Below are 22,968 nucleotides of genomic sequence, written 5' to 3' on the forward strand. Positions count from 1 at the left end.
TGATTTACAGGGCGTCAGTGCTATAAGCTCACATTCGGGGTCAGAGAATAGATCTTGACCAAGAGGGTGAAGAGTGCTAAGAGACCTTTCACTAAATAACTGGTAGGAGCTCCACGGAGAGTGTTATGGATTGAACTGAACCATGGTGGTGTAGTGATAAAAAAGTCAGCAGCTAACCAAAAGGTCACCAGTTCAAATCCACCAGCCACTCCTCGGAAACGCTGTGGGGCAGTTCTACTCTATCCTGTGGTGTCTCTATGGGTCAGAATCAACTGGACGGCAACCAGTTTGGTTTTTTTTGAGTGTCCCTGAAAATATGTGCTGAATTTCTGGCCCCTGCACCTGTAGATGCAATCCTGTTTGGAAATAGGGTTTTCTTTTGTTATGTTAATTGAGTCATATAGAACAGAGTGGGTCAAAACCTAATCACTTCTGAGTTACAAAAAGAGCAGAATAGACACAGAGAGACACACACAGGGAGAAGATAGATGCCAAGGAATGCCAAGAATTGATGGCACCCAGTGAGGGAGGCACCAGCCATGGAGGCCCCAGACCCTGCCTAGAAGAACAGAGAATCACCCAGTAGGAGAAAGACCCTTTTTGCAATTCTTTTGCAGCCTTGCTGATTACATCAAGAAAAAAGACTCAGCTCAGTGCTGGTGTGTCTTGACGCCTCTCTAACACCTCTGAGAACCATCACACGTCCGTAGGTTTGTTCTACTGTGGTGGCTTTCGTGTTGCTGTGATGCTAGAAGTTATGTCACCAGTATTTCAAATACCATCAGGGTCACCCATGGTGGACAAGATTCAGCAGAGCTTCCAAACTAAGATTAGGAAGAAAGACCTGGTGATTTACTTCTGAAAATTAACCAACGAAAACTTTGCGGAGCACAATAGACCACTGTCCAGTATAGCGCTAGAAGGTGAGAAAATGGTGCAGAACCAGGCAATGTTTGGTCCTGTTGTACATAAGGCCTCTGTGAGTAGGAGGTGACTTTAATGGCAGCTAACAACATGAACAACACCTCTTCATCCTCCTCTTCCAACCAAGAGACAACATCCCCAGGGCCACTTCCTCTAGCAGACAAGAGTGTACAGCTAGAATAATACCTCTTGGCTTTCGTTTTGTCTATTTTTAAAAAAAATTACATTTTATATCTAGTAAGGAGTATGGTTTTTCTGTTTACAGTACGGATGTATATAATTTCCTTTTTAAATAAATTTGTTGAAGTAAAAATGAAAAAAAAAAAAAAAAAAAGAATTGATGGCAGTCACCAGAAACTAGGGAGAAATCTGTAGAAGGAATCGACACAACTGATAAACTCTTGGACTTCTAGCTCCCTGAACTGTGAGAAAATAAATCCTGTTATTTTCAGCCACCCTCTTGTGGTATTTCTGTTACAGCAGCACTAGAAAACTAAGAGGGCAACTGGCAGTGTCTGCCACAAGGTGAAATGCACCCGTGTTTTGTCTCAGAAACCACATCTCCAGTAATTTATCTTTTAGAATCTTATTGGCACACATGGGAAAGGCCACTAACAGTGGTTAGCCTTGTCCCTGCACGGACTTGAGGACCACAAACTCTCCGCCTTGCCCATCAACCCCATGTGGCCCAAGAGTCACCTTCAACAGAAGTCAAACACTTCCCAGTACCTGGCTTTTGCTCCCACTATTTTCTCTGCTAAGAATGCACCTCCCATTCAAAACTCTGTGTATGCAAATATCGCTCGTTTTTCAAGGTCTGGCTCAAATGTTCCCTTCCGTGAAATATTTTCCCCAGGGAAGGTGACCTCTCTCTGCCCTTTGACCCTGACAGCAGGGACAGTCACCCCAGGGCACCTAGTCCATCTTTGCATTACTGTCAGAGGCCTGTGGGTCTGTGTCTGTCTTCCCTGATCTTGTCTCCCCTGATGCCTCCAGAGGGCAGGGTCTGGTCTGAGCTGTCCCACTGCCCAGGGCAGACAGGACCCGGCCAGAGCAAATGTCTGGGGCACACTTGCCAAATGCTGAGGAGAAGATCACATGCATGGCAAGATCAAGTCCAGACAGACCACAGATGGGGATCTGGTCCTTAAAGGCTGGTCCCAGGCAGTACAGGCTTGATGTCCCTCCAAGCCCCGCACCCTGTGCACCTCCTGTCTTTTGGATGAAGTGGTGTAATGGTGGGGACCTTCCAGTCTGATAGCAAGGGGTGGGCCCTCAGGACACCCCCTTTTCCCTAACACACAGACACACGCATACCTCTGTCCACCTCTGACAGTCACACTACAAACCATTGTTGATCCCCTATTCTGGGCCCGGGACTCAGCTGGCTGCCAGGGATATTAAGGTGCAACAGGAGACCAAGCTGTTGCCCTCGGTCAGCAGAGCGCTTCTTCCTGAGGTGTGTGAGATGAACAGGGTCCAGAAGAGCACGGGCAGCATCCATGCTCTCAGGCCTAACCAGAAACTCAGAATTCAATTCTAGAACCCAACCCCATTCTCCAGGGACCTTGAAAGATTCCCCCAGCAAAAAGGGCTTATCGCTGCTCCCGTGTGATCTCACTCTGCTCTGCAGAGCTATGCAGAGCTGACAAATTGGAGCTCCTGAAGAGGCCCCCACGTGTCTCCTGAATTCCAGCTGTCCTTGAGGAAGGAGAAATCAGTCTTACTGTCCCACCTCTGGGATGAGACAGGAAGAAGACACTCGGGGTGTGTCTGGCCAAGACCTGGCAGGGGTGGGTCCTCCACCCTGCCCCACTAGGCCTTTTCCCCTCCCTGTGGGTCCAAGCTGACCCCCACTCACCTTACAGCCAGGGGCACATCTGGCTCTGTCTCTGCAGCTCTGAACTCTGGGAGAGGGTGGACCTGGGTGGGGCAGGGACAAGAAGGGCTCTTATGGCTGTGAGGCAGGGACATGATGTGTCTTCAGTTTGCTGCTTTCTTCCTTTTTCTCTTTAGGAAAGAAAATGAAAATGTAATTTCCCACTGCAGAAGTGCAACCTCACTGCTGAGAGGTTGAGAAACCCCAGCCTGGGACCCTGCTAGGAGGGATCCCCAGGTAGGGGGATTCCCTCCTGGATTTCAGCTCCATCAGTCCCTACTTTGTCCCCTGGACCTGGAGAGCTGCATCCAGGGTATCAGCAAGCTTCCACTCTCCCTCTTCTCTCCTGGCCAGCCAAAAGGGGCAGAAGCATCACAGGCATGTCAGCAAGAAGAGCCTTTCTGAATAGAGGGCTGGTGGGAGGAGCCCCCAGTGCATCTGGGAAACTGTGAGCAGAGTGCTAAGGCTGGACTGGGGTGGCTGAGGGAGCTTCAGGCAATGGGGCAGTCCCCTGAGCATCTCAGGAAAAGGCAGGGCCTGAGGTGGGGATAGTGGCCGCTCCCTAGGGCGACCCCTTCTGCAGGAGGACAGCGAGGAGGCCCTCTCCTGCCCACCCCTCCTGGGCTTTCCTGGCCTCCAGGGCAGTCTAGAAGAGGTCAAGGTGGGCTCTTGCCCAGCACTATGGGCTCAGGCTTCCCAGGAAGTGACCAAATGATGATGTGTACGCTTCACATGGCACCAAAACTAAAAACCCAAACCCAGTGCCGTTGAGTCGATTCCAACTCACAGCGACGCTGTAGGACAGAGTAGAACTGCCCCCTAGAGCTTCCAAGGAGCACTTGGTGGATTCGAACTGCCGACCCTTTGGTTGGCAGCCGTAGCACTTAACCACTACGCCACCAGCATTTCCTACAGCTCTTCATGATCCCCCAGTGTGCTCTTGTCACCTTTATCGTACCCAGCAACCTGCCAAGGAGGCAGTAAACATGTGCCCATCTTATGCAGGGGGCAGCCGAGGCCCTAGAAGGGCAATGTCCTGTCTGAGTTCCAGAACAATCCTTTCTCTTCCTTCTATCCAACCCTGGCTGTCCTGGGGACTCTGTTCTCAGAGGATGTACATCACAGGTGAGGGTGCAGGCCAGGCCACCCCTATCCACCAGCAGGTGCGCCTCCCTGATCTGCCTCACTGGCCTCATGCCCACTGCTTACTTACTGCTCACAGGTGACTCTCATGGCCCCAGAGACCTCAGCAGCCCACACATCAGGGGATAGCCCCCTCTGGGTGGCTGTTCAGGGCCTCTGGTCAGCTCCGCTCCTGAAAGGGGTACTCATTTTACCCTGGGCACCTGTGTCTTACTTTAAACTCCAGTTGGTTGCTTACTTAGTAACTAAGGAGCCAAAACAGATAACTCTGAAAACAGTTACCCATTCCTGACTGCCCAGCCAGTGTGACTCTATCACTGGGGCTATCTCAGTGTAAAGAAACAAAAATCCTCAGAACTGGACCAATAAGCAACATCATGGTAAATGGAGATATATTGAAGTTATCAAGGAATTCATTTTACTTGAATCCACAATCAACACCCATGGAAGCAACAGTCAAAGATGTGGTGAAACCCATGTGAAATTGTGCACTACAGGTCAGTAAGTAAACACAAGTAAGCCTGTGCGTACCTTGCTTACTGGTTAATCCGACCCTGAACATGGGCCTAGAGGCTGAGCCGAAAGTGGCAGTTGAGAACTTCCAAGAGTCTCATAGGACAGGAGAAATACAAATTAGAGCTTAGGACCTGAGAGGCCAATATCCTAGATGGAAAGGAAATACAGAGAAGTGAACCCATCACTCTGCACTATCTCAAGGCATCTGCTGATTCCAAATCTGGTGGAATGAGAAGCTGAGAAACCAAGTAAAAGTACCTGCTAAAAGGCTAAGAAGTTAAGCAGTTTTTGGCTGTGCCATGGAGCCAGGGCAATCAAAATTAGTGTGCAGGGCCAACCAAGTAGGAGGAGACCTGTTAAACACACGGGGCTTTCAACTGAGACCCCTTAGGGTATACCCAGCATGAAGGACACACCAAAATAGACCAGGCCTTAAGAAAACTGAAACCCAGCCTCAAATGATTTCAGTATATCTTCTCTAACTGCTTTCTAAAAGAAAAGGAAAATTTGTTTTTATTGTGCTTTAAGTTAAAGTTTACAAATCAAGTCAGTCTCTCATACAAAAACTTACACCCACCTTGCTTTGTACTCCTAGCTGCTCTCCCCCTAACAAGACAGCACACTCCTCCTCTCCAGCCTGTGTTCCCCATGTCCATTCAATCAGCTCCTGTTCCCCTCTACCTTCTCATCTCACCTCCAGACAGGAGCTGCCCACATAGTCTCATGTGTCTACTTGATCCAAGAAGCTCACTCCTCACCAGTATCATTTTCCAGCTTATAGTCCAGTCCAATCCGTGTCCGAAGAGTTGGCTTGGGGAATGGTTCCAGTCTTGGGCAAACAGAGGATCTGGGGACCACAGCCTTCGGGGTCCCTCTAGTCTCAGTCAGACCATTAAGTCTGGTCTAAGAAAAGGAAATTCTTGCTAGACAAAGTTCATATTATAAAGAATCTGTACAATTTTTCCTTAACCATGTTCCACAATTAATAAAAAAATTACCAGGCAAGCTAGGATATGGGATCAGCCAGTAAAAAACAAAAGAAAAAACAGACAACAGAAGCAACCTCTCTATACATGTCCACAAAAAGATCTGCCCAAGAATGTTCATAGCAGATTTATTCTATTAGCCAAAAACTGGAACAGCCCAGATGTCCATGAACAGGAAAATGGATAAACGAATTATGCAGTATGTATACAATGAAACAGTACAAAGGAATAAAAAAAAGAATGAACTAATGATGCATGCAACAATGTAAAGAAACCTCAAAAACATTTTGTAAAGCAAAAGAAACCAGAGGAAAAAGACATATACTATATGACTCCATTTATATGAAGTACGAGAACAGGCCAACCTATTCTCCTTAACCTATGGTAAAGGAAGTTAGAAAAGTGGATCATCTCTGCAGAGAGGTAGTGACTGGAAAGGAGCATGAGAGAATATACTGGGATGATGAAAATGTAGTGGTGACATTATGTGTGTTGTTGTCAGTCGCTGTCAGCTCAATTCTGACTTAATGGCAAAGCAAGTTTGCAGGGTAGAACTACTGCTCCATAGGGTTTTCAAGGCTGTGACATTTTGGAAGCAGATAGTCAGACCTGTCTTCTGAAGAACGTCTGAGTGGTTTGAACCACCAACCTTTCGGCTTGTAGTCCATTGCTTAACCATTTGCGCCACCCAGGACATTGTGTACAGATGGGTAAAAATTTACCAAGATGCACACATATGATTTGTGCATTTTGCTCTACCAAAATTACACCTCAATTTAAAAAAAAAAAAGAGAAGCAATCCAGGGGGGATTTAGATATTGGAATTATGAGACACTGACTTTAAAATAACTTGATTAATATATTCAAGAAAATGGATGCAAGATGGAGAATGTCATCAAAGAATGTGAATTTATTTTAAAAAAAGACATCAAATGGATATTCTAGAACAAAAAATTTTAATAATTGAAATGAATTCAATAGATAGACTAATAGATGATTAGATACAACAAAAAAGATGATTAGTATATTGGAAGATAGGTCAGTAGACTATATTCGGATTGAAGCATGCAGAGCAAAGAGAACAGAAAAAACAGGAAAATGTATAAGAGAAATATGGGATGCTGAGGAAAAAAAAAAAATGCATACAACTGTGGCCTCGGAAAGGAGCGAGATCATGGGGCAGAAGCAGTATTTGAAGAGATTTACTCTGAGAATTTTCCAAAACAGATTAAATACAACAGCCACAGATTTAAGAAGCAGGACAAACTCTAAGAAGGATAAATACAAAGAAACCCCAATAAAGCCCATCGTGGTGAGACTGCTAAAAAACTAAATTAAAAAGAAAGTCTTTAAAAAGACACATCAATGATTCTGTCAAAACTCAACCACAAAAAGACAAACAACCCAATCAAGAAGTGAGCAAAGGATACGAACACACATTTCACTAAAGAAGATATTCAGGCAGCTAACAGATACATGAGAAAATGCTCCCGATCATTAGCCATTAGAGAAATGCAAATTAAAACTACGATGAGATTCCATCTCACACCAGCAAGGCTGGCATTAATCCAAAAAACACAAAATAATAAATGTTGGAGAGGCTGCAGAGAGATTGGAACTCTCATACACTGCTGGTGGGAATGTAAAATGGTACAACCACTTTGGAAATCCATCTGGCGTTATCTTAAACAGTTAGAAATAGAACTGCCATACAACCCAGAAATCCCACTCCTCGGAATATACCCTAGAGATACGAGAGCCTTCACACAAACAGATATATGCACACCCATGTTTATTGCAGCTCTGTTTACAATAGCAAAAAGCTTGAAGCAACCAAGGTGTCCGTCAATGGATGAATGGGTAAATAAATTGTGGTATATTCACACAATGGAATACTATGCATCGATAAAGAACAGTGACGAATCTCTGAAACATTTCATAACATGGAGGAACCTGGAAGGCATTATGCTGAGCGAAATTAGTCAGAGGCAAAAGGACAAATATTGTATAAAACCACTATTATAAGATCTTGAGAAATAGTATAAACTGAGAAGAACACATACTTCTGTGGTTACGAAGGGGGGAGGGAGGGAGGGAGGGAGAGGGTTTTTTATTGATCAATCAGTAGATAAGAACTGCTTTGGGTGAAGGGAAAGACAACACTCAATACAAGGAAGGTCAGCCCAATTGGACTGGACTAAAAGCAAAGAGGTTTCCGGGATAAAATGAAAGCTTCAAAGGTCAGCGGAGCATGGGCTGGGTTCTGGGGAACATGGTTTGAGGGGACTTCTAAGTCAATTGGCAAAATAATTCTATTATGAAAACATTCTGCATCCCACTATGAAATGTGGCGTCTGGGGTCCTAAATGCTAACAAGCTGCCATCTAAGATGCAGCAATTGGTCTCAACCCACCTGGAGCAAAGGAAAATGAAGAACACCAAGGTCACACAACAACTAAGAACCCAAGAGACAAAAAGGGCCACATGAACCAGAGACCTACATCATCCTGAGACCAGAAGAACTAGTTGGAGCCCGGCCATAATCGATGACTGCCCTGTCAGGGAGCACAACAGAGAACTCCTGAGGGAGCAGGAGATCAGTGGGATACAGACCCCAAATTCTCATAAAAAGACCATACTTAATGGTCTGACTGAGACTAGAGGAATCCCGGCGGCAATGCTCCCCAGACCTTCTGTTGGCACAGGACAGGAACCATCCCCGAAGACAACTCATCAGACATGAAAGGGACTGGTCAGCGGGTGGGAGAGAGATGCTGATGAAGAGTGAGCTAATTAAATCAGGTGGACACTTGAGAGTATGTTGGCAACTCTTGACTGGAGGGGGGATGGGAAGATAGAGAGAGAGGGAAGACGGCAAAATTGGCACGAAACAAGAGACTGAAAGGGCTGACTCAATAGGGGGAGAGCAAGTGGGAGAAGGGAGTAAGATGTATGTAAACTTACATGTGACAGACTGATTGGAATTGTAAATGTTCACTTGAAGCTTAATAAAAGTTAATTAAAAAAAAAAAGACACATCACCTTCAAAGAAGTAATATTATTTGGTGAAGGGTAAGATAGTACACAATACTGAGGAAGCCAGCACAACTTGTACAAGGCAAGGTCATGGAAGCTCCATAGACACATCCAAACCTCCTGAGGGACGGAATTGCTGGGCTGAGGCTGTGAGAACCAAGGTCTCAGGGAACATCTAGCTCAACTGGCATAACACAGTTTATAAAGAAAATGCTCTATATTCTACTTTGGTGAGTAGCATCTGGGGTCTTAAAAGCTTGTTGGTGGCTATCTAAGACACTCTACTGGTCTTACCCCTTTGGGAGCAAGAGAGAATGAAGAAAACTAAAGACACAAGACAGAGATTAGTCCAAAGAAGTAATGGACTGACACTATCACAGCCACCACCAGACTGAGTCCAGTACAACTAGATGATGCCTGGCTATCACCAGCAAGTGCCCTGACAGAGATCACAATAGAGGGTCCCAGACATAGCTGGAAAAAAATGTAGAATAAAATTCTAACTCGCAAAAAAAAAAAAAAGACCAGACTTACTGGAGAAACCCCAGGAATATGGCCCCCAGACACTGATTTAGCTCAATAATGAAGTCACTCCTGTGGGTCATCTTTCAGCCAAAAATTAGACATGCCCATGAAACAAAACAAGACTAAAGGGGCACACCAGCCCAGGGGCAAGGACTAGAAGGCAGGAGGGGACAGGAAACTTGGTAATAGGGAATCCAAGGTCAAGAAGAGAGAGTGTTGACATGTCCTAGGGTTGTTAACCAATGTCATAAAACAGTACGTGTACTAACTGTTTAATGAGAAGCTAGTTTGTTCTGTAAACCTTCATCCAAAATATAATAAAAATAAAAAAGAAGCAATGTTATAATTCATAATGGACTTTTGACAAAATTGATAGCCTAAAGATAATGAAATAACATTTTTAAAATGATAAATGCAAATAACTGCTGTGGTCGTTAAGGTGGTATGTCCACTGATTCTCAGTGGTTTGGCAGTTACGATGTAGTTTGGCAGTCATATAATGATGTAATCCCTCCATGACGAGATCTGGACCTAACTGTGAAAACTAAAACCATAAAATTCTTAGAAGAAAATGTAGGAGTGAGATTGTGGCACCTAGTTTTTTATTTTATTTTGTTTTGTTTTTATGTGAGAATGTTGCTGATTGTGTGTGTGTGTGTGTGTGTGTGTGTGCTTTAAGTGAAGGTTTGGGACCTAGTTTTTAATGATGGATTATCAGATATGACAAAAACATGAGCAGCAAAAGACAAAATAGATTAATGGGATCTCATCAAAATTAAATACTATTATTCATCAGAGAAATTTTTATCAGCAAATTGAAGAGACAACCTACAGATTGGGAGAAAACTTTCTAGAACCGTATATCTGATATCCAAAACATATCAAAAATATCTACAACTTAACAACAAAAAGACAAACAACTCAATCAAAAAATGGGCAGAGGACCAAAAGGGGTATTCCAATGGCCAACAAGCACGTGAAAAGATAATTTATTAGTCATTAGAGAGATGCAACTCAAAACCACAATAAGATACCACCTCACCCCCATTAGAATGGCAATGATAAAGATAAACAAAAACTGAAAACAACACACTTTGGCGAGGTTGTGGAGAAAGTGGAATTCTCCTCCATTGCTGGTGGGTATGTAAAATGGCACGGCCTCTGTAGAGAACCGTTTGGGGTTTCCTCAAAAAGATGAACATAGAATTACCGTATGGCCCAGCAATCCCAATTCTAAGTATGTACCCGGAAGTGAAAGCAGGAACACAAACAAAAGCAGGAACACCAATGTTTTCACAATAGCCAAAAAATGGAAATAACCAAAAATGCCCATTGACAGATGAATAGATAAAATATGGTATAAAAACCAAAAAAAACAAAAAACCAAACCCAGGGCCGTCGAGTCTGACTCATAGCGACCTTATAGGACAGAGTACAACTGCCCCATAGAGTTTCCAAGGAGCGCCTGGCAGATTCGAACTGCTGACTCTTTGGTTAGCAGCCATAGCACTCAACCACGATGCCACCAGGGTTTCCTAAAATATGGTATACATTGTACTTTTTGCAAATAGTGTGCCTACTTAAATCATGTGTACACACATATGATGCACGAAAATGACAAAATTATCTAAAAAGTTCTGGCATAGCGCACCCATGCATGTACCGTGCGTATCTCCTGCCATTTCTAGAAGTGAATTCTGCCTCATTATCCTCATTCAATAGTCCAAAAATGTTACTTTTGATCATGTGTGTATAATAAAGGTATAAACCATGGTGAAGAAGTCATGGATTGAGTTTGGTAGTACCCTGTAATCGGAAAAGGAATAGTTGCAACTGTGCGTTTGCTCTGGGGAAGTTTGTGGCTGGGCCCGAGAAGGATGGCGTTTCTTGCTGCTGATCTGCATCCAACTATGTCCTGCCAGAGACGGGTGTGAGGCTGCCACAGCCAAGCACAGGCTGGTCCCAAGGTGGGCTGGGCCGTTGCCTGTGTACACCCAGGTCCCACAGTGTTGGCCTCACGTGAAGCCAGGTAGCAGGATGGTGCAGATGCAAGCAAGCACTGGGGTGCAAGATGCCCCTGTGCCCCTGGCTCTCCTATCTGCCCTATAGTGCTCATACTAGCAGGAGATTCAAATAGCCCAAAGTGGGCAGCTGGCCAGCTGGGCATCGGGGAGGAATGAACTGGTAAGGCATGCCGGCCTTGCCAGCCTGAATGGCCTCTCCAGCCTGGGATGCACTGACCCTCACACCTCCTGGGCTGGGGCAGGCCACCCCAGCTAGGGCTGTTTCCAGGGTAGAAAAAGTGATTTCTTCCTGCATTGGAGAGAGTGTTTGCAGAGCAGGGAACGAATCCTGACAGGAGAGGGGCTGCTTTAGAAACCCGAGGGTAGACTGGTGATGGTCTGCTGCTGGGAACTAAACCTCCATGTTAACAAGCACCAAGACAAAGACTTAATATTAAACCCTATTGTGATAGTTAAGATTGTGTGTCAACTTAGCTGGGCCATGGAAAATTTTGCTGAAGATAATTCAAGAGCAGTTGCACACCAACAGTGAACTGCTAGAAATCAGGGCAGATTCAGAAGAGGATGTGGAATGAGGGATATCATTGCTGATGTCAGATGGATCTTGGCTGAAAGCAGAGAATACCAGAAAGATACTCACCTGTGTTTTATTTACTATGCAAAGGCATTCGACTGTGTGGATCATAATAAATTATGAATAACATTGAGAAGAATGGGAATTCCAGAACACTTAATTGTGCTCATGAGGAAACTGTACATAGATCAAGAGGAGGTTGTTCAAACAGAACAAGGGAATACTGTGTGGTTTAAAGTCAGGAAAAGTGTGTGTCAGGGTTATATTCTTTCACCACGCTTATTCAATCTGTATGCTGAGCAAATAATCTGAGAAGCTGGACTATATGAAGAAGAATGCAGCATCAGGATTGGAGGAAGACTCAGTAACAACCTGCGATGTGCAGATGACACAACCTTGTTTGCTGAAAGTAAAGAGGACTCGAAGCAATTACTCGTGAAGATCAAAAACCACAGCCTTCAGTATGGATTAAACCTCAACATAAAGAAAACGAAAATCCTCACAACTGGACCAATAAGCAACACCATGATAAACAGAGAAAAGATTGAAGTTGTCAAAGATTTCATTTTACTCGGATCCACAATCAACACCCATGGAACAGCAGTCAAGAAATCAAAAGACGCATTGCACTGGGCAAATCTGCTGTAAATGACCTCTTTAAAGTGTTAAAAAGCAAAGACCACCTTGAAGACTAAGGTGCGCCTGACCCAAGCCATGGTGTTTTTGATCGCCTTGTATGCATGTGAAGGCTGGGCAATAATAAGGAAGGTGGAAGAAGAATTGATGCCTTTGAATTGTGGTGTTGGTGAAGAATACTGAATATACCATGGACAGCCAAAAGAATGAACAAATCTGTCTTGGAAGAAGTACAACCAGAATGTTCCTTAAAAGCAAGGATGGACATGTTTTCAAGAGGTATCAGTCCCTGGAGAAGGACATCATGCTTGGTAAAGTAAAGGGCCAGTGAAAAAGAGGAAGACCCTCAACGAGATGGATTGAAATAGTGGCTGCAACAATGGGCTCCAGCAGAAGAATGATTGTGAGGATGGCGCAAGACTCAGCAGTGTTTCATTCTGTTGTATGCAGGGTCGCTATGAGTCGCAACAGATTCAACAGCACCTAACAACAACAACCATGGTCTTTGCAGCCTCCAACTGTCTTTTCTGTAACCTTTCCCCACCCCTTGTGTTCTGGGCCCTTCTGGTTTGGGGGAAGGGGGAGCAAAACTCAGGTCACTGAAAAAATTATCTCTGGACAATTCTTTAGTGCTTACTAGCTGTGTCTCCTTCTCAGAAAACCTAGGGAGGGCAGCAACCAAAAGTATTTCAGGCATCCCGCTTGGCTAGTAAGGAGAGGAGCCATGTGCGATTGGCTAGTAAGGAGAGAAGCCATGTGCAGGCAAGGCAGCTAGACTAGACCCAGACTTCTTGCCAGCACCACACCTCTGCTCAGTGCAAACAGATGCATCTCCCAGATGGTTGCACGGATGGATGACAGAAAGCTGAAGGCCACTCTGAGGTGCTTTGTAGGCTGCCCGGGGTCAGGCATCCGGCCATCTATTGGCCCACCAAGTGAGCAGGAGACAGATAAGCACATGGCTGGCCATGTTCCCAGTGCCTTCCTCTCTGCCTGTCGGTCTCCCTAGCCCAAAGACCACTCAGCCAGCTGAGCATCCCTGAGCCATGGGAAGGGTGTCCTCCTCAGGACCACATGCTCAGCCTTCCAGTCTGGGCAAGACCTCAGTGCCACTCAGGTGTTCCTGCCACCAGCAGAGTAGTGTAGTGGGCAAAACCCTTGGGCAAGTCTTCTCCCCTCTCTGGGCCTTAGTTTTCATGCTTTGTGGAGGGGACGCTCAACCTTCCCCACAACCATGCGTGCACACAGCCCTCGTGTGGGACAGAAAGTGAGCAGAGGGGATGTGCCCTCAGGTCAGAGAAGTTCCTGTCAAGAAAGAGAACCGCAACAGGTAGGCAATTCATCTGGGAAGAGGAAGTCTTGCCCAGGCTACATGTTTGGAAAGCCAGGAGGAACCCTCTAGGGCTTGTGAAGAAGGGTTATGCATAGACGGTGCTGGTTATGTGCTTTTCTAATGCAGATGTGATACTGGTAACTGGGTGAACTGGCAGTCTCATGTGGGGAGAGTGAGAGCTAGGTATAGATGCCGCAAGGGGTGGGGGGTGTTGGTTTCACTCTGCTTGGTCCCCTATGACTATGACAGCCCTGGGTTGTCCGTTGGCCTTCTGGTCTTTGGATCGTGGAACGTGTTAAATCAGTAACTCAGGGACAAAACAACAGCGTCCTCTGACATCCTCTTGAAATACCTGCCCCCTCCCCTGGGTTTTTCTACAATGTTGGTGAAAACTCTGGTGTCAGGCAAACTTTGGTCTGAGGCTTCGCTCCTTGGTGTAGCCACTGTGTAACCTCAAGCAAGTTATTTAGCCTCTCTGAGCTTCAGTTTTCTGCTCCATAAAATGGACAATTTGTTGTTGCGAGGGCTAAACGAGATATGTGAAGTGTGCTGAGCACATGATGAGCACTTGATAAATAAGAACTGCTATCGGTAGAAACCTTGGCAGCAGTTTAGCATGAACATGCACCCTCGGGAGAGGGGCCTTCGGAGTAGACTAACACGGCCTGCACACACCCCAAATTCTCAGAAGGCTCTAGATTTTGCTTAAAAGAAACATAATTTTGGAATCAAAGCCATAACTTGCATGAGTTTAATATAAAGTTCGTTTAAAATTATAATGAAATAAAAAGATGCTCCTGGAAGAGTCTCTGGGTTATTACTAGCATAAGTGCCCCTGACACAGGAGCAGAAGGCTACTCATCTTATAGATGAGGATATTGAGGGTCAGAGTGGTTGTTGACCAAGTCCCTTGACTGAGGTCAACTTGACCAAGGTCACACAGCTGCTAAGTGTCAGAACAAGGATTTGAACCCAGTCTGTGGGACTCTTCTGCCTAATCACAAGGCCATTGTGACACCTGATTGGTGTTTCTTGGGGTCCAGTTGCCTGACCTCCAAACCTGTGCTCCAGCTGGCTGGCCGCAGCTAACACTCAGCAGAAAGAAGGGTCCTCCCAAGCCAGGATGGCTGGCCCTCCGAGTGTCCTCATAGACTGTGGCCACCAGATGGCAGCATCCTTAAACCAAGTGACCTGCTCTTCCAGGCAGACAGACAAGACACAGTTTGAAAGCTTGAGGGAGCCACCCATGGGAGGGGAGCAATAGAGAGGCTAAGTGCAGGGTGAGAGGGGCAGGTGGGTGAAGCGGAGCTTACTTCTTAGACTCCAGAATGGCCTGAAATAGCCCAAAGTTAACCCACAGCTCTCCCTGACGATTTCTTTAGTTTAGTCATCCAAATCATATTAAGCAAAGACGTAAAGCAGGAAGCCAGGGCCTGAGGCCATATGGAGTAGTGGTCACAAGCACAGATGCTGGGGACAGACAGGCTCAGAAAGGCTAAGTTACTGGCCCAAGCACACAGCCTTAGTGCACAGCACAGCCAGCAGGAGAAACCAGCTTTGCTCTCTTATCTAAACCATGCAGTAACAATAATCTTCCCCAGGGAGGGCCCCGAGTGAGGAAGTGTGTGGAAAGCACTCAGCCCAGGGGCTGGTGCATTGTAAGTGCTCGGCATGTGGATGGAGCTGTTGTTACTGTAATCATCACAGAGGCTTCTGGCCCTCCCTGAGCTCTCCGATAAGAAAGAGAACACTTGTAACTAATGGAGGTAGGTGCTATGATGGCAGACACACGGGACTGTGGGGAACCCAGGAGAGGCATCTACCCCACCAAGGAGGGGGGCCACCAGGAAAGGCCTCCCCAAGGAGGAGGAGAAGCCTGTGCTGATCCCTGTAGGATGACTAGGAGTTGGCCAGGTGACAGGTAGTATGTGGGACAGGGGTGGGAGCTGGTGAAGGGAGGGTGGGGAGTCAGGTACCCAGGTCTTGCAAATGGCCCTGCCTCATCTTGTTTTATGCCCTTGGCTAATATGATGTGTTTTATTTTTAAAAAACAACAATGTTAGTTGCTGTCAAGTCATCTCCGACTCATGGCAACCTTATGTATATAACAGAATGAAACGTTGCCGAACGAAGATGATCGTTGGTATGTTTGAATCCATTGTTGTGATCATTGTGCAGTGCCTTCCAACCTGGCAGGCTCATCTTCCAGCACTACACTGGACAATATTCTGTTGTGATCCCTAAGGTTTTCACTGGCCGATTTTCGGGAGCAGATAACCATGTCTTTCTTCGTAGCCTGTCTTAGACTAGAAGCTGACTTGAAACCTGTCCACCATGGATGACCCTGATGGTATGTGAAATACTGGTGGCATAGCTTCCAGCATCACAGCAACATACAAGCCACCATAGTATGACAAACTGACAGACGGGTGGTGGAAACAACAATAAAGCTACCACTTAGTGAATCTTTACTACGTACTATGTTTTATGGTAAGCCCTTACATGAATTACCTTATTCAGTCCTCACTCCAACCCTGACATAGGTTCCAGTATTAATCCCACTTCACAAATGAGAAAACTGATGGGCAGTAAAGCAACCCTAGACCACCCAGATAGTAAGCGACTGGGCTGTGATGCAAACCCGGGTCTGATCCCCAAATTCTTATGCCCAACCCCTGTGCTCTACAGCCTCCCAAAAGTAAGCACTATCCTTCACTGGGCTTTTTGTTCCTACCTCCTACCCTATCTCTAGGGTCTGACAAGCTCTACCAGTCTCCTAACGTGAGCCCTGGTGGGAAGCAAGTGGCAATCGGGGCTGGTCTTTAGTGCTTAATCCTCCAGCATTCTCCTTCCGGAGCTCTGGTTGGGCCTCCTTGCAGAGCTGGGGCTGGCCCATATGGCCTTAGTGACCTCCACCTGCTGAGGAGCCAGGAATCCTCAGGAGCTGCTGCCATTCTGGCCTGTGCTCCCTCCCTATTCCAGGGTCAGTGCTAAGCCCAACTTGCTATTCTAAATTCTATTCTACTGTTTACTATTCTAAATTCCTAATGTATGTTGTCAAATAAAAACAAATCTAGGCTTTCATAGAGAGAAACTTTATTCAGAAATAAAAGGAGGAAAGAGAAAGGGCCTATTGTAATATTGGGGAAGGCGACTACTACAATAGGGAGAACACCCCGACCATAAGATGTGCAAGCACCTCAAAGAGTTGGGGTAAAGTGTTTTCTTTTACAGACATATAGATCCCTGGGTGGTGCAAATGGTTTGTACTTGGCTACCAATGAAGGCTTGAACCCATCCAACAGCACTGGGGAAGAAACAAAAAGTCAAACCCATTGCCATCAGGTCGATTCCGACTCGCTGTGACCCTGTAGGACAGAGTAGAACTGCCCCATAGGGTTTCCAAGGAATGGCTGGCAGATTTGAATCGCCAAGCTTTTGGTTAGCAGCTGGGCTCTTAACCACTGCGGAAGAAGGGCGTGGCAATCTGCTTCCATAAAGATTATAGCCAAGGAAATCCTATGAAGCTCAGTTGTACTCTGTAACTCATGGGATCACCATAAGTCAGGATCAACTCAATGGCAATGGATTTGGTTTTTATTTTATTTGTTTTTGTTTTGTTTCTTTTAATAGATACTGAGAGTAAACAAAGCTAGAAAAAAAATCAGGTGTGGAAAATGGAGTGAAAGTGTGAGTAAATCAAGATATTTTAATCTGAGTTCAGCCTGTTCTCCCCTTAAAGAGGGGTAGTACGTGAGCTCAGACTGAGGGTGGGTCAAAATTCAGGGACTTGGGGGAAGGAGAGAAACTTATACCAAAGTTTGGTTAAGAAGCACTTTGTTTCTGATCAGTGGGGACAAGCAGTTCAGTTACTAATCTATGAGGCAAGGAATGGGAATTGGGGGGTCTGTGTCTGACCTTGTCTCAGGTAACTAAGGGGACATCCACGACTCTTATCTAAGTCATGTGGGAAGGGTGGTTATTTGCATTTGCACTAAGCCATTTCCTGATCACGAGCGTGGGGGCGATTTCTTTAACCATCACTGATTTCCAGTGTCACAGGGCTCAGGGAAAATTCAACATTATCAATCCCTCCTTTTGTTTAAGATAAATGATATTCATTTATCGCTGAACAACCTCAAAGGATATGATGTGTGTCAACTTGGCTGGGCCATGACTCTCAGTGTTTTGGCAGTTGTATAACGTTGTGACCGCTTTCCTGTTGAAATGTGATATGTGATCACCCCCATGATGGAATCTGCTGAGTGGTACTGGTGGGGTTGGGGCCTGTGGCGGCTCACTGCTCCCTCAGCCTTCATCTCTCCGCTTTCCGCTCCCTACTTCCTTCCCACTCACCTTGCAAAGGTTGTTGACTTGTTCTGGATCTAGTAGCTGTCTCTTGTGTGGCCTCTGGTTCTTGGAACTTGAGCCGGCAGCTTACCTGTGCATCTTGGGATTCGCTGATCTTCACAGCCTACGAGCAAGAATCCTGCTCCCTGACATGCCTATCTTGGGTTCTCCAGCTCCTGCAGCCAAGTGACTCAGGAGCAACCTTGAGGTCTTGCCTGCCAACCTTGGGGATTCCTAGACCATCACAACCTGTGAGTGGGATCCCTACTGTCCAACCTGCTCATCTTGGGTTCATAAGCTTCTGTGGCTCTATGAATTGGGAAAGGACTTGGGACATTCTAACCTCTACAATCGCATGAGCTGTTTCCTTAATTAAATCTCTCTCTATATATTTATAAGCATTACTGGTTTTGCTTCTCTAGAGAGCCCAGCCTAAGACAAAGGATTATGTATTTCTTGATTGGGGTGAAGCAGAGTTTAAGAAATAGTATCTTGAGGACTCTTGTTGATGTTGTGTCCGTAAAATCAGTTGAATTATCTGTTGAAAGGTGTTGAAAGTTGTTTTAGGGTCAGCCATCTTAAAAGAGGGATATCTGAGATGAAAAAGGAAACTGTTAATATGAAAAGTTGTATTAAAGTCCAAGAGGTCAGTGGATGAAAATCTGTGGATTTTACAGCACGGCTCATAGGGTTTCTTAAAGTTTAGTTGTAGACACTCTTGGTGGTAGTGTCCAGTCATCGTTACCCCTACTAAGGGCATGCATGACCTGAGCATTTTACCAGATTTTTTGAGTGACTTAGACAGCAGCTTGTCCAGAAAGAAATCTGCCCATGCATGGTGTGCTGCGGTGATGAGTCTTTGAGGTATATCTCAAGTTGTTGGGTTTTAACTCTCAGGGCTTTGTAAGTTCCAAGGGGAGAAATCTAGCTGCAAGACAAGCTAGATCTTGATAAAGATCTAGGTAACTGGGTTTTAGCCCTCAGTGACACCAGGTTGAGAGGGAGGGAGAAAAATTAGAAACTTTAGTTTGGAGGGTTGTAACCAGACATTAAAGGAAAAGTACAAGAATTGAAAATTTGGTAAGGGTTGACAATGTGTGTAAGAAGGCAAGATGCAGTCAGTCCAATTCACAGGTGGGTAACAAAATCATCAGTTGCTTGCTTTTTACAAAGAGTTACAAAATAGCTCAAAGACAATGAACAGGGCCAGACCAATAACCCACAAGAGAGTGCTATAGATTTCTATTGAAACATAAAATGTCTGCCTATAATCACCCCCCTTTTGATCAAAGAAAATCTCAAAGCAAGGTTATTCTTGATTATAAAATAAGGCTTGTCTTTATCATTTACATGGAGTCCTCAGTTGTACAGTTAATGTACTTGCTGTTAACAAAAGTTTAAAAGTTCAAATTCACCCAGAGGAGCCTCAAAAGAAGGACCTAGTGATCTACTTCCAAAAATCAGCTATTGAAAATTCTATGGAACACAGTCCTATTCTAACAAATATGGGATTTCCATGAGTTGGAACTGACACGGTGACAACTGGTTTTTTGTTTTAGTATTTACAAAGGTGCAGTGAGAATGTTAATTTATCATATAGGCCTTTTAAAGTTTTCTTTGCTGAAACTTTTACAAAGAATCTCAGAATGGACTTTAAGAAACCCCTTGAGGCTAAGAAGTCAAGTCAAAGACTTGCCACCAGGTTTCACCTGTAGTACCTATAGATTTGGGTGAATTTCTCTCTTTTCAAAGTCCACAAAATATAGTAAGATTCCTGGACCTGCCAGGAATTGACCTTCCTTATTCACCTATAAGGCTGGGAACCCTGTAAGCCAGACACCGGACCAGTTTTCCTGGGAGGGCTTCATAAGCATTGGCTTCTTAAAGTTAGCCTTGTTGTTGTTGTTACGTGCTGTCAAGTTGGTTCTGACTCATAGCGACCCTATGTGCAACAGAATGAAACACTGCCTGGTTCTGTGCCATCCTCAAAATTGTTGCTATGGTTGAGTCCATTGTTGCAGCCACTGTATCAATCCATCAGGTTGAGGGTCCTCCTCTTATTCATTGACCCTCTACTTTACCAAGCATGTTGTCCTTCTTTAGGGACTGATTCCTCCTGATAACATGTCCAAATTATGTGAGACGTGGTCTCGCCATCCTTGCTTCTAAGGAGCATCCTGGTTGTACTTCTTTCAAGACAGATTTGTTCATTCTTTAGGCAGTCCATGGTAAATTCAATATTCTTCACCAACACTGCAATTCAAAGGCACTAATTCTTCCTCAGTCTTCCTTATTCATTGTCCAGTTTTTGTATGCACATGAGGCGGCTGAAAACACAATGGCTTGAGTCAGGCGCACCTTAGTCCTCAAAGGTGACATCTTTGCTTTTCAACGCTTTAAAGAGGTCCTTTGCAGCAGATTTGCCCAGTGCAATGCGTCTTTTGATTTCTTGACTGCTGCTTCCATGGCTGTTGATTGTGGATCCAAGTAAAATGAAATCCTTGGCAACTTCAATCTTTTCTCCATTTATCATGATGTTGCTTATTGGTCCAGTTGTGAGGATTTTCGTTTTCTTTATGTTAAGGTGTAACCCATACTGAAGGCTGTGGTCATTGATCTTCATGAGTAAGTGCTTCAAGTCCTCTTCACTTTCAGCAAGCAAGGTTGTGTCATCTGCATAACGCAGGTTGTTAATGAGTCTTCCTCCAATCCTGATGCCCCGTTCTTCTTCATATAGTCCAGCTTCTCAGATTATTTGCTCAGCATACAGATTGAATAGATATGGTGAAATGATACAACCCTGACGCACACTTTTCCTGACTTTAAACCATGCAGTTTAAACCAGAGTCTGATCATATCTGATTCTATGAGCATCATTCTCAAATACGATGTTCCAGTTAAGTTTTGGTTATTTAACAGATGTTTCCAATTATGTCTTTTCTCCAAAACCCATCTGAGTCTATAAAACACCCAAACTGTTTCCACTGAGCTTTTTTAAACTCAGATGGTTGTTCTTGGGGTCTCTGAGCTTTGGGGCTGGGGGGCCTAAAGCTCTAATGACTGTAGGGAGCTGAGGGATTGAAGACATAGGGGTGTTGAAGGGAGATAAAACCAGTTGCCATCAAACTGATTCCAACTCACGTGGGCTTTCAATGGCCGAGTTTTCAGAAGTAGATCTGCAGGCCTTCCTTTCTTCTGAGGCCTCTGGGTGGTCTAAACCACCAACTTTTCATTAGCAGCTGGGACTCCTGAAGCGGGAGAGATCAAAAGACAGAAGGAAGCTGAAGGGAAAGTCTGAGTTGGTAAAAAAGAAGGAGTAGGAAAAGGTCATAGGTGAGCCAGTTTGGTGAGATCTCAAGTTTTCCAAAGAAGTCACTGAAGTTCTGAATTATCTTTAGTAAAATGTTGCTGTTTGGGGAGTCACTAGACAGAAAGAGTGCCATAGGGGCAGAGCATGTGGTCGGTAAGGGGTGAGAAGGAAAAGAGGTACCTAGTAGGTTGAGAGTTATCGTGAGAAGAGCAGGACCAAATAGAAAAAGGAGGAAAATAGAAAAAAGTCAGCTCCACACACAATCCCTGTCTGAGAGCCAAATGGGTCCCTAGTGCAAACCTCTTTGAGTAGTTAAAGATTTGATCTGAGCAATCTCTGGTCAAGAAGGCAGGAAAGACCATAAGGCCTCGTAGGAAAAGAGCCGGGGAAAGTCATGCTCAAACAGAACTGGAAGAGTTCTGCTCAGATAGAAATGAACCAGGAAAAGCCCCGTCGAATAGACTTAGCATGCTACTGGGTCCCTGAGTGGCACAAATGGTTTATACTTGACTACTCACCTAAAGAGGAGACCTGGTGGTGCAGGGGTTAAAGTGGTTGGCTGCTAACCTAAAGGTTGGAGGTTTGAACCCACCCAGTGGCTCCATGGAATAAAGGTCTGGTGATCTGCTTCAATAAAGATTACAGCCAAGAGAACCTACTCTGTGACACACGGGGTTGGGATGAGTTGTGCTACTGCAGACAAATGTCTGGAGCACTGGATTAGTAGTGGTGACTCACCATCATGGATCTCAGCCAGGAAGGACACAAAGGGTCTCAGATGCCAGCACGAATGCCTAGGTGAAGATAACGGGGCAGTCAGCATTCAGTCAGCACTCCGTCCAAGGCCCAGCACAATTAACTGTAGAAAACAGAAAACAAACAAATCCAGACTTTGATAGTGAGAAGCTTTATTTGGAAGAAAAGGGGGAAAGGGAAAGGCCCTATTGTAATAGTGGGAGAGGGGCTACTACAATAGGAAGAACACTCCAAACATAAGATCTGCAAGTACCTCAAAGAGCTAGGTGAAAAGCATTTTCTTTTATGAAGACTGAGAGTAAACAAGGCTAGGAAAAACTCAGGTGTGAGGAAGTGGGATGAAAGGGTGCCTCCAGCGGATAGTGAATCAGAATGTTTTCACTGAGGTCAGCCTATTCTTGGGGTTATTTTTGTGTGCCATCGAATCAATTCCAACTTATAGTGCCCCAATAGGACAGAGTAGAACTGTCTCATAGGGTTTCCTAGGCTGTAATCTTTACAGGAGCAAACTTCCAGGTCTTTTCTCCTGCACAGGGGCTGGTGGGTTCAAACTGCAAACTGCCAACCTTTCGGTTAGCAGCCGAGCATTTAACCATTGTGCCACCAGGGCTCAGTACATTAGCTCAGGCTGAAGGTAGACCAAAGTTTAGATACTTGGGGGAAGGAGAGAAGCTTAACCAAAGTTCAGTTAACAAGCATATGTTTCTGACTGAGCAGTGAGGACAAGAAATTGTTACTAATTTATGAGGCAAGGAATGAGAATTTGAGGGTCTGTGTCCAACCTTGTCCTAGGCAAATAAGAGGGCATCCTAGAGTCTAGCCAACTCATATGGAAAGGTGTTATTTGGGAAGCTGTTTTCATGAACACAAACCCAAAAAAACCAAACCCACTGCCGTCGAGTCAATTTCAACTCATAGCGACCCTACAGAACAGAGTAGAACTGCCCCATAGAGTTTCCAAGGAGCACCTGGCAGA

At 45.1% G+C, this 22,968-nt stretch overlaps 1 protein-coding gene across 1 annotated transcript in view; it reads right to left on the minus strand.

Annotated features, from left to right (window-relative positions):
• Positions 1–22,968, minus strand: part of TIFAB (TIFA inhibitor) — an 85,532-nt gene that overhangs the window by 1,635 nt on the left and 60,929 nt on the right.

Source organism: Elephas maximus, chromosome 2, assembly GCF_024166365.1.
Source record: "Elephas maximus indicus isolate mEleMax1 chromosome 2, mEleMax1 primary haplotype, whole genome shotgun sequence".
NCBI lineage: Eukaryota > Metazoa > Chordata > Mammalia > Proboscidea > Elephantidae > Elephas > Elephas maximus.